At 35.3% G+C, this 12,663-nt stretch overlaps 1 long non-coding RNA gene across 1 annotated transcript; it reads left to right on the top strand.

The window, feature by feature from the left end:
• The first annotated feature begins 1,185 nt into the window (after nucleotides 1-1,185).
• Nucleotides 1,186-7,608, top strand: LOC108529794 (uncharacterized). Its single transcript, XR_001885678.1, has 2 exons — nucleotides 1,186-1,317; nucleotides 7,020-7,608. It is a non-coding gene; the product is annotated as an uncharacterized LOC108529794 (long non-coding RNA).
• The last annotated feature ends 5,055 nt before the right edge of the window (nucleotides 7,609-12,663 follow it).

Below are 12,663 nucleotides of genomic sequence, written 5' to 3'. Positions count from 1 at the left end.
TTAAATCCAAGATGTGGAGATTAAAAGTTTAATGTAATTAGCCTTCAAATTACTGGTATTCTAATCAACAAAGACCCAGCTTTGTACTCCCATTTTCTAATGAAAAGTCATCCAATAGTTTCAGCATATTTAGGAATGAAGTGTTTTCTGTGATATGAATAAATTCATCCTACCCCAGATGATACATACAATTGAGATTAATAAGACAATCTGTAAGAAGAATATCTTGGATTTATTTATTTTTATAAGCACAATTCCCTTATTACAAAAATGTCACAAATAATTAGCACACTGTCAAAGTCCAATCAGGAGATAATCCTCATGGTCCTGGCAGGTCTTAAGCAGTATGACTACTTAGTTTGATACTCGAATGGTGTTCTTCCTTAAGCAAAATCTATGAAACTATCAGAAGTCTGGAAAGATATTTAAAAAAGGAATAATGACATGACAAGTGTGTCTGTACACTGCGCTTAGTACTCTGCAGCACTTCTGAAATATGAGCAACACAGTTTCCAGCATGAACCTGACAGTTCCCATATGCCCAGAAATTTTGGCTACTTACTTCTTATCCGAAAGACACCCCATGTGGGACACTAGAAAAAAAAAAAAAAAAAGGTTACAATTGTTATCTTATTTTAATAGTACTTCATTTGACATTCTCTTTACATAAATTATACCATTAAGTAAGAAGAAAGTCAGATTTATTGTAAAACTAATGCAACTGGTGTTTTTTTTAAGCTCTTGGGCCTCTGTGAGTGCTGGAGTTTATTGAATGTTTTGGGTAGAGATCGGAAGCCAGATTGCAATTATTTGGCTAAACAAACCTCACAACACAGGTACCTAGATTACCAAGGCTACTATATATTTTTTTTGTTCTGAAAATATGTTCACTTTCATATCTCATTGTGTATTTGTTCTATATCATTCTTTCTCTCAAATGGAGCTCTCCAACTTTCATAAGATTTTGATCTCCTCAAACCTAAATCCTTATCCCAGGGGGGAAAAATGAGATTAAAGATCTCTGCTAAACCCATCACTAATTTATAACATAGAGCCTTTGTACGACTTATCTATTGCCATTTTAATGCTAATAACCCTCAAAACTCAGTGACATAGAACAATGAGCATTTGTTTAGGTCAGGTCTGTGGGGGAGTGATTTCATCTAGGCTCACTCACAAGCCTAGAGTCACTGTCAGGAATCTGAGCTAGGACGCCTTTAGCTTTGATGACTGGGGTGACTTGGCTCATTCCATATGTTTCTCATCCTCTAGTGGGCTATACTGGGAATGTCCTCACAGTAATGGCACAGGGAAAGGGTAAGCAGAGGAAACACACACTAACTTGTTCAAGTATCTCTGTATCCCATCCACTAACACCTCATTGACCAAATCAAATCATGTGGATGGTATAACAGAATCAAGGGGGCAAAAATGACTTGTTGTAACTTTGGAAATTGTTAATTAGGATATATTCAGTCCTTACCTTTTAAAGATACATATTGAGATATTTGCTGTTGAAATTACATGAGGTCTTGAATTTGCTTCAAAATATTATAAAGAAAGGGAAATGGATGGGATGAGATGAAGCAAAACTGATAATGAGTTGATAAATTGTATGGCTGGGAAATGAGTACACCGTGTTCATTGTACTATTCTCTTGACTTTTGGACACATTTTGGGGAGGCTTTATCAGTCATTTATTTCATTAAGAATATAGGGGCTATTTTTAGCAATAATGTACTCTTTTACTTATAATTATGTTATATTATATGATGTCTAGAGAAATTTGGATAATATATATTAGCTGATAAAATATTATTTAATTGTATTTTTAAAAGAACATATGTCTTATCCAATACATATCTTCAAGGATGTGTTCATTTCTGGTTAATTTCAACATGAGTTTGTGTATTAACAGTGATTTACTGAGTAACATCTGTGCACCATGCCCATTTCTAGGCTCTGGCCATAGAGAATGAAACAGATGAATGGGGTTTCTGATCTTGAGGTTTTCATGGTTGTATTAATCTTCTATTGCTGCTATAACACAGTTCCACAATACTGATGGCTCAACCAGTACAAAAACAATCTCTTGTATTTCTTAAGTCGGAAGTCCAATATGGCAAATTAAATCCAGGCGTTGGCAGGCCTGCATGTCTTTCTGAAAGCTCTAGGGGTGAATCAGTTTCCTTGCATTTTCTATGCTCTAGAGATCACCCACTTTCCTTGACTTGTGATTCCTTTCTTCCATCTTCAAAGCCAGCAATGTTGCACCTGTCTGTGATTTTCTTCCATAACCACATGTCTGTCTGAATGACTGCAGTCAGGAAAGTTTCTCTACTTGTAAGGATTCCTGTGATTAGATTAGGCATAGCAGCTGCAATCTAGGATAATCGCTCCATCTCAAGGTCCTTAAATTTGACCACATCTAGAACCACATCCCTTTAGCCATGTTAGGTAACGTGTTTCAGGCTCAGATTTCAGAATGCTGACATCTTTGGAAGGCCATTTTTCTGCCTATCACAATAGGTAAATGCTGCAAAGAAGCAAATTAATTAATTAAATAATTAAGCAAACACTGTCTGACACTTTCAGACACTGATATATACTATGAAAGTCTGTAAAACAGTGATACAATAGTCAATGATTTGCAACTTGTGTGTAAGAGAAGGCCTCACTAAGGAAGGGATGTTTAAACTGAGACTTCTGACAAATAGAGATCACCTTGCAAAGTGATGTAGGCAGATAATTCCCAGTAAAGGCCAAGCTAATGTAAATGTCCAAGGTGGGAGAATAGAAAGAAGGCAAATGCGCTAGGCCCTAGAGAGCTAAGGGGAAAGTAGCATTTCATGAGGTTGGAGAGTTAGTAAGGGTCCAGATTTATTGGCTTATTTATTGTCTGATTTACCCTGTTGTAGGTTCTGAACTTTGTACAAATTGCCAAGGAAAGCTAAGTAGAGAAAGGAAATAATCTGATTTATATTTAAAAGTAATATCTGGCTGCTTTGTGGATAATAAACTGTAGCTTTCTGTTTTCCATAGCACCTATCATGACCTTGGCTGTTAAGTCCTAAATTAGTAATTTAATGAAAATTCCTTTGTTACTTAGCAAAATACTTTTTGTAAATTAATATGTTTAAGTTTTGAAAATAATCCAGTATGAGATTTTGGAATTGATACTGAAAAGCTAAGTAAAATTGGATGAACTTAGTTATTTGTTTTAAATAAGAACTACATTCTTCCTTCAGTAGAGATAATTCTGATATTTGGCATTTACCTCAAAGATTCAAGTAGGAATGTGAACAATGTATTTACATATATTTTTAACAAATCCTAGTGTATGGGATATGTCATCATATTTTTAAAGCTAAAGAAAATCATACACTATGCTATTGTTTCAAAACTAGTGCTATTGTTTAAATTTATGGGGATATGGTAACAATTTTACAAGGTTTATTTGGTATCTATAGATTAAAATTCATAGACATGGCAGGAGCTGGATGAAAGAAACAATATCTTATCAGTAATATACACTATTTTGATGAATGGGAGAGAATGATCCATGTTTATGGCATACACTATGCTAAACAGATAAACTGTGGAGATTTCTGTTGTAATATATTCTGCTTAAAGGATCAGCCTGTAGGCCAGGCATAGTGGCTCATGCCTGTAATCCTAGCACTTTGGGAAGCTGAGTTGGGCAAATCACAAGGTCAGGAGTTCGAGACTAGCCTCACCAACATGGTGAAACCCCGTCTCTACTAAAAATACAAAAAAGTAGCTGGGCATGGTGGCAGGTGCCTGTAATCCCAGCTACTTGAGATACTGAGGCAGGAGGATTGCTTGAACCCGGGAGGTGGAGGTTGCAGTGAGCCAAGATCGTGCCACTCCACTCCAGCCCAGGCGACAGTGCAAAACTCCGTCTCAAAAAAACAAAAACAAACAAACAAACAAACAAAACACACACACAAAAATCAGCCTGTAAGCAGTTATGTAATTAGGGGTAGTTTAGGTGGTAAAAAATTTGCACACATTAGAAGATAGTAGAGAGAAACCAAAATACCAAAGTTGACTACAGAAGATGTGTATTAACCTCCACCCCTGCCCCACTCATCCTATCAGAACCAAGGTACCAAGTTCACTTTTTGGCAATAAAAGGTTCTAAAATATATTCTGTTACATATGGCTTCAATATATATCCATCTGTCTGGGTTCCGTGATACACATATATATCCAGCCTAGCACTCTGGTGAGTTTTGGAAACTTGATAATATCAAATTAAAATTTAGGATTTACATTTTGAGAAATAAAATTACAATGGAATTTTAAAATTGTATTTTATTTGCAAGACCAATAATTTTAACAAATTATTGTATAATTACATAAAGATAAGTTCTCAAAATTCATGATAATTTTGAGGTTATATGCTTTAATACAATGTGAAACTGATTTTTATTTCTATTGAAGCCATCAAGACATGTCTGTATGTATGTGTATGTGTGTGTGTGTAAAAGGTTACAGTATAACTTCATAACCACACACTCCTAAGAAAGGACATTTTTGATATAATATTTGCCAATAATTTAAAACAAACATAAACTAATTTTAAATACAAATCCCTGTTTTCTTTGGGCACCAGGACTGTTTCTGATGCAGTTTATGTTTACTGTGCTAACAGTTTTGGCATTTCCAGTTTCCTTCAATAATCCACATTCAAAATAATAGCTAATTCATTGGAAATAGACATTCTTTCTAAATACTCCTGTAAAATTAAAATAATTAACCTATCATTATGGAAGAGTATTTTTCTATACAATTTGAAGAGAATCTATTATTGCATCAGCTTTCTACAAATAAAGATATAACAGAAACTAAAGCATTTTCTTTCACCCTCTACCCCAATGAATAAGAAGAAGCGACACTCAACAAAGTGCTTTGTTTTCTACTTCCTTTTTAATATCCTCTTGCTTTTCTGAAGACCAAGAAAAAGTAATAGAGCAATTAATCATATGATATTCCTCTCCTGACAGCACTGGCCTCTTACTATATTTATCACTGTGCTACTAAGCCTCTTTCTGCGACATCCTCCAGCTTGTCATAGCTTTCCCAGTAACTCTACATGCTATCAATTATTTAGCGCAAGCAGCATTATGCATACCTTCAAGGATGATTACTTAGGAAGAGAAATCAATAAACAGAAAGTCCATTAAAACTCATGTAGTAACGAAAGATAACAGGACGATTATAATCTGCCCTGTACCTTGCACAAAAGAGTTATCAAAACCAGTTAGAGTTAACTTGCACTGGTAACATAATATTTATGTATTTATTATTTTTATTTTTTTTGAGATGGAGTTTTGCTTTTGTTGCCCAGGCTGGAGTGCAATGGCCTGGTCTCAGCTCGCTGCAACCTCTGCCTCCTGGGCTCAAAGTGATTCTCCTTCCTCAGCCTCCTGAGTAGCTGGGATTACAGGCGTGCACCACCACGCCTAGCTATTTTTTGTATTTTCAATAGAGACGGGGTTTCACCATGTTGATCAGGCTGGTCTCGAACTCCTGACCTCAAGTGATCCACCCGCCTTGGCCTCCCAAAGTGCTGGGATTACAGGCATAAGCCATCGTGCCCGGCCTGTATTTTTTAATAGTAGAGCATTATCACCTGAAGGCTCCAACCTGCTCATAGATTCTTTAGAGGGGATACAAATTTGTTTTCCGGTAAGAGAAATTTTAAACTTTCAGATTTTGACAGACCACGAGAGCAACAAAATCACAGCTTATTGGTCATTTTTCTGGGCATGAGTTTCAATGACTGAAATACTCTGATAGGTCTTTTGGAGGTGGCCCGTTCTCTTATAAGTAGGGAGATTCCAGAAAGAATTAATATCTGGATGAAATTAATATTTGCTAGACAATCTCATAGTCATTCAGGTACATCTCAATCTCAAGTTACTTCTCAATGTATTGCAAAGGCACAATGAGACAGACCTTAGGTTCCCTAAGAAGGCAGTTTTCTTCCAGAGGTCACTGGGTAATACTTCAAGTCCTTTTAAGTGCTTGCATTCAGAACATTATTTCAAAAAGCAGCCTCTAAAATGTTATTATTGCTTCTTTCCACCACTGAATGAAAGGTGCCCATTCTGACGAGTGCATTGATTGTGAGATTTATAGCATGACACTTTGCCGACAATTCACCTTGCTCTGAATATTCCCAGGCAATGGAGCGGAAGAGGAGTCATTTCTGACTAGGCAGAAGGCATATTTCATAACAGAGACTTAGCATTCTTGAGATTCCCATGGCTACTTATGTTCTTCATCCTTCATTTTACATAAACCTGAAAAGGATCAAGATGGTTGGCTTCATTCAGCAGTATCTCCCTTAAAGGAGAAAGACTAGACTTTTGACTTATAAAACCATTACAAAATAATAAATATTCATATTTATATTCTAGAATGGCAGGGATCAGATGGGTTTTGAAATCACTTATAAGAATGTGAAATTATAAATGCCAGGATACAATATGTGTGAGTACACAAATGGCTTTAGAATTTACTGTCTGAACCAAATAAACAATGATATTTCTAATATAGTTATTTTTAATGTTTGTTTTCACGGTAACTGTGATACTGTTTACAGTTCCCTGGGATGCCTAAATGGAGTTAAACACACGAGTACTTGCAATATGATAAGGAAAAGGATAATGAGCAGTTTATGTCCTCAGAGTTTCACATATAAGGATACCATGTCTTTCTGATAATAAAGCTTTGCTTATCTCTATGTTGATATATTTGGTAAAAATATAGAAATATGATTAAATTTTCTGGTCATATTGCATCAAAAGGCATAATTTCAATTCAGCATTTGTGTTTCTATTACCCTTTCATTAATTTCATTTTATTTTTCTCCATATTAAGTAATAAACCATGTTTAAATATAGTAATAGCAAAGAAAAAGATAAAGTCACGTGCATGCTCCCAGGTCAGTCTCTACAGTGAAGCTATCTTGTTTTCTCTTTTCTTAGAAACCTCGGGCATAAAAGACAATGGGACTAAGAAATGTGTTGATTAAAAAAAATATAGGAAGTGACAGCAGGAACACAGTACTACCTTAATTACTGAAGCCATTTCTAACTTTGGGTGTCAGCTAACACTTATTCTGCCTAGGTGGTGTTCTGATTTATATGAGTGTTTGAAAGATATAATGTCTTTCCTAGAGGATTTTATTAGAATCTAATGATTCAACCTGAATGCAGAAAACATAAAAATGTGTGTGTTCAGGAAAGGCAGAAGCTGGAGGTCAGCTGTGAGGAGACACACTTAGTGAGACAGATGAGTCCAGGCCTGAGGCACCTCAACCCGTCCACATTCTTCTTCCACTATTAGTTTTATATTTTCTTCATAAAAGCAAGATTTTTTTTTCTCAAAAAGACACCTGTGCTTTTCATGTCTGCATTCTGATAAGGAAAATAGTCAAGAGAAATCATCAAAGTTTTAAAGAATGACCACTAATTGAATTACTTTAGACAATAAAATGCAACTGTTCTTTGCATCCAAATGAGTCTCACCATTCAATTTTCAAATAAAGTAAAAAAAAGTAGTAATTTTTGCTCACAAAGGGAGTGATGGTTTAGTAGCTTTAGTATTGGGAAATTCAAATTAGCTTTATGCTGCATAGTCCTTGAAACAAAACCTGGACAGAATTCTATTAGATTTCTACTATCCAGTAGAAAGCAGAAGGAGCAATACTAGATGAAAACACAGGGGAAAAACTATACAACATTTATCTGGGAAATGATTTGTTTTAGATTTGGCAAGAGCATGGGCAACAAAAGCAAAAATAGACAAATTGTATTATGTCTAAATAAAAAGCTTCTGCATAACAAAGGAAACAACACAGTGAATATACAACTTACAGTATGGGAGACAATGTTAGCAAGCTGTAGATCTGTTAGAGATTAATATCCAAATTATATAAGGAATTCAAACAATTCTGGAGAAAAGAAACAAATAATCGAATTTAAAACTGGTCAAAGGTTCTGAATATACATTTCTCAAAAGAAGACATACAAATGGACAGCAGATATAGGAAAAATGCTCAACATCACTAATAATTAGTGAAATGAAAATTAAAATCACAATGATATAATACATCATGTCTTTCAGAAATGCTATTGTAAAAAGAACGAAACGTAACAAGGGTTGGTGAAGATGTGGAGAAAAGGTAACCCTTGTACATTGTTGGTGGATAGATGTTTGTATAGTCATTTATGAAAAACTGTATGGTGGTCCCTCAAAAAAACAAAAGTAGAATTACCATATGATTTGGCAATCTCACTTCTGGGTATTTACCGAAAAGATTTACAATCAAGGCCGGGCGCAGTGGCTCACACCTGTAATCCCAGCACTTTGGGAGGCCGAGGCGGGTGGAACACGAGGTCAGGAGTTCACGACTAGCCTGGCCAAGATGGTGAAACCCCGTCTCTACTAAAAATACAAAAAAATTAGCCAGGCATGGTGGCATGTGCCTGTAATCCCAGCTACTCCGGAGGCTGAGGCAGAGAATTGCTTAAACCTGGAGGAGCAGAGGTTGCAGTGAGCTGAGATCACGCCACTGTACTCCAGCCTGGGCAACAGAGTGAGACTCCATCTCAAAAAGAAAACATTTACAATCAATATGTTGAAGAGATGCCTACACTCCAGCATTCCTTGCAGCAATAATCACAATAGCAAAATTATGGAACCAACCTAAGTGTCCATCAACAGATGAATGGACAAAGAGAAAATGGTGTATATTCACAATGCGATGCCACACCGCCTTACAAAAGAAATATGTTCTGTCATTTTTAACAAAATGAATGGAATTGAAGAAAATTATGCTATGTGATACACACTGGACACAGAAACAGATATACCACATGTTCCCACTTATATGTGGAATCTGAAACATCCGAACTCATAGAAGCAGAGAGCAAAATGGGGCAGGGAATGAGAGAATGGGGAGATGGTGGTCAAAGAGCACATAGCCTCAGTTATACAGGAGGAATAAGGTTTTTTTAGATTTATTACACAGTGTGGTGAATATAGCTAATAATGTTGTATTGCACATTTTTAAATTACTAAGAATAAATTTCAAACATTCACATCACAAAATGATAAATATTTGAGGTGATGGATATGTTAGCTTGTTTTAATTATTACACATTGTATTTATAAATCATAACATCACTTTGTACTGCATAAATATATGCAACTGTAATTTGTTAATTTATAATAAAAATATTTAAATCTGAAATGTGGGTGAATAGGTTTTATATTAAATGTGGCACTGCAGAGCTTCCTGTAACTTATTAAATAACACAGTTCTAGTTTCATATTTTTCTGAAGAGAGAGAAAAATGTGCTTGCTATTATGGTGAGTGTTAGGCGACATAGATTTAAAGGGAAACCGGATTAGGGACTTCCAAAAGATTTCTTTGCTCTTACTTCTATCTACATTGTCTCCCTTAGAGCTGTCATCTACTATTTTGACTCATAAAACCACTTCTATGAAAAGGGCTCTGACTCATCCACTGAGATCCCAATTTATATATGCAGTAAGTAGGCTTGCTTAAAATTCCATCTTAGAGTCACAATGACAAACACGAGCTCATGATTTCTCCCCTTGTACTGACCACTAACGTATTCTCCTTCTAGTCTTCCCTATTGCAACAAAGAAAACCATCTAGTAGCTCTATTCAAAACCCCCAAAATCTAGAACTTCAGTAATCACACAGCTATTGAATCACTTCACTTCTTTCGAGTCTCACAGCTACTGTCCTGGCCCAGACTTCTTTATTTCTTTCCTTAATACTACAACACTCACTTTAGAAGTTGCACTGTTTTATCTCCAGCTCCCTGAACAGTTTTCCTTACAGAAACCAGAATGATCTGTAAAATGTAAACAAATCCAGATTACTCTTCCTGGGGAAAGTCCTCTGCCTCTTAACCACAGCACCTGAAATAAAATCAATTTCCCTTACCTTGGCCTCCAAGTAGCAAAAGACTTGACCATCTAATTTTAAATTTATTCCGCAGCACTCTTCCTCTGACTCACCAGGCTCAAATCCATGGTATCTTTATATTCTTCAAACACCAAGCTTATCTTTATCCTAGAGCCTCTGTGTTTGTTCATCTAGCTTGCCTTTCCTTCAGCTATTTCTTGTCTTTTAGCTTTCAGGTTAAATGGCACTTTGGCAGTAAGGCCTCACCTCACTGTCCACTCTAGATATCCCGCTGCTGTTCCACCCCATCCCAACATACCCTATTACATCATCCAGATTTCCATTCTTCGTTAATCTCATTTATCATGGTTTGATTTTATGCTGTGCCTTGTTTTTGTTTGTTTGTTTTTTGAGAGAGGGTCTCTCTCTGTTGCCCAGGCTGGAGTGCAATGGCCTGATCATGACTCACTGCAGCCTCACCTGGGTGCAAGGGATCCTCCTGCCTCAGTCTCCCAGGTAGTTGGGACTACAGGTGCTCATCACCACACCTTGCTATTTTTGTTTTTGTTATTTTGTATAAAGAGTTCTCATTAGGTTGCTCAGGCTAATCTTGAAGTCTTGGTCTCAAGCGATGCTTCCACCTCATCCTCCAAGGGATTATAGAGGTGGGTCACTGCACCCAACTTTTATGTCATACTTTGAACAGGGATGTGTCTCTCTGTTCACCACTGTGTCCTTGGAGACTACAAACATCATGACACAATTATAGGATAATTGTAGAAGACAAACACATATTTGTTAAAAATGAACACATTTCCTTGTATTTAAATGCATTTATATTCAATTAGTTGACTTACGTATATTGTATATAAATTCTGTTAATCTTCTGTTTTGAACTTTGTAGCTGCTTTATTTCCATTATGATTAGAATTTTCTTGAAAATGTTTGCTTTATCTTAATATAAATTATCAATATTTCCCTACAAAATTTGCAGTACTCTTTGTTCCAAAACACCATTTTTAGTGAATTTCCTCATATCATGTCAACTTTATTTTCTGTAGTTATTTTCAGTGTTTACCAATAAGATAGGCAAATCTATGTTTTATTACTATTCTATTTTATTAATATATGTATTTTGTTTCTGATAAGTTGAACATTTGTCCACGGGTTTGAGGCTGTTCACATATCTTCATTTGTCAAATGCTGCTTGTCTCTCTGATCATTTTTCTAGAAATTTTGTTCACCATTTTATTTAAAATACTGGAAATTAATAATTATAAGAATGAAAATCCATATTACAAAATTCAAGTATACTAAATGTAAATGATTTTTACACCATTATACATTAGAAAACTTTCTATGATACACATGTAACTATTAATATCTTTCTTACTCTTTACCACTGCAAGTCACTCATTTGCTCTGCCACAATTCTTACATAGAAGTTGGCCCATTGTAACTCCAAGGGTTTCAGAAAAATGACAGCTCTGGTTCATATAACTGTACGCCTCTTCTGGGTTCAGAAGCTCTTTGGGTGCACATGTTCCTATGACTAAAATGCATTTTCTAAGCTATGGCAAGACAGAAAATAAAAGTAGAAATAATGTTGATGTTACAAATGTAAGTGACTGAATAGAATAAAGGCAAATAATTAGATAAGATAGATTATGAGTGAGTAAAGTTGACATATCAGACAAATTTTAATGTGAATTAATAAATAAGAGTCCTTGACATGGGTATATTGAAAGTGGTAATAAAAAAGTAACCTAACAAAGTATATTTGTTAGGTTAGGATATGCAGTGATAACAAACATTCCCAAATATGAGTGGCTTAACAAAGCAAAAGTTTATCTCTCATTCATGCTACATTTTATCGGTGTTCTTTGTCTACACTGTCACTCAGGGATCCAGGCTGATGGAAACTCCAATGTCTAATAACTGCACCAGCTGGATCATTCAGCCTCCTAGTTGCTATATCAAGGGAAGACACTCTGAAGGCATCACACTAACTCTTCAATGTTTTGATACACGATAGACATACGACATCCCTGTTCTTAGCCTATTAGACAGAATGGGTCATCAGCCCTATCTTGGAATCAGAAGAAGCAGTAATAAAAACCTTAGTATGCCTCCACAATCTTTGCCATTATACGTAAGATTATATTATTTCTAGTAGGATTAACATACAAAAGTTAAGACTTCTATTTTAGCAAAGTCCCTCCATCAATGTCTTATTTTATCTTTGGGTGGGAGGCTAAAACAATGTTGTAAATGACATAGAAGTATGCATCTTTTAAAAGTATTGCTTGAACTCTATAATCCAAAACAATTGGAGAAATGAGCGATATTATCAAACAAAAGAGAAGTTTTTTTTTCCTTTGTCTCATGTTGTTCAATTTTACTAATAATTTAGATAAGATATATACTGCCATATACTGATAAAAGTATCTGTTTAAAAATTGAAGTTCAGTTTATTAGTTTACTAAAATATAGTTTATGTGTTTTGTGTTCTATCTAAGAATCCTTGCCTACTCAAAGGTAACAAAGATTTTTCTCCTTATATTTTCTTCTATACATGTTATAATTTTGGGTTTTAAATCTGGGTCTATGATCCATTTAAGGTAATTTTTGCATATGATTTTCAGTAAGGATTAACGTTTATTTTGAACATTATTTATTAAAAACAC

The sequence above is a fragment of the Rhinopithecus bieti genome, unplaced genomic scaffold, assembly GCF_001698545.2.
Source record: "Rhinopithecus bieti isolate Rb0 unplaced genomic scaffold, ASM169854v2 scaffold_6113, whole genome shotgun sequence".
Lineage (NCBI taxonomy): Eukaryota > Metazoa > Chordata > Mammalia > Primates > Cercopithecidae > Rhinopithecus > Rhinopithecus bieti.
Note: the sequence above shows the minus strand (reverse complement) of the source record. Positions and strands in the feature narration are given on the sequence as shown.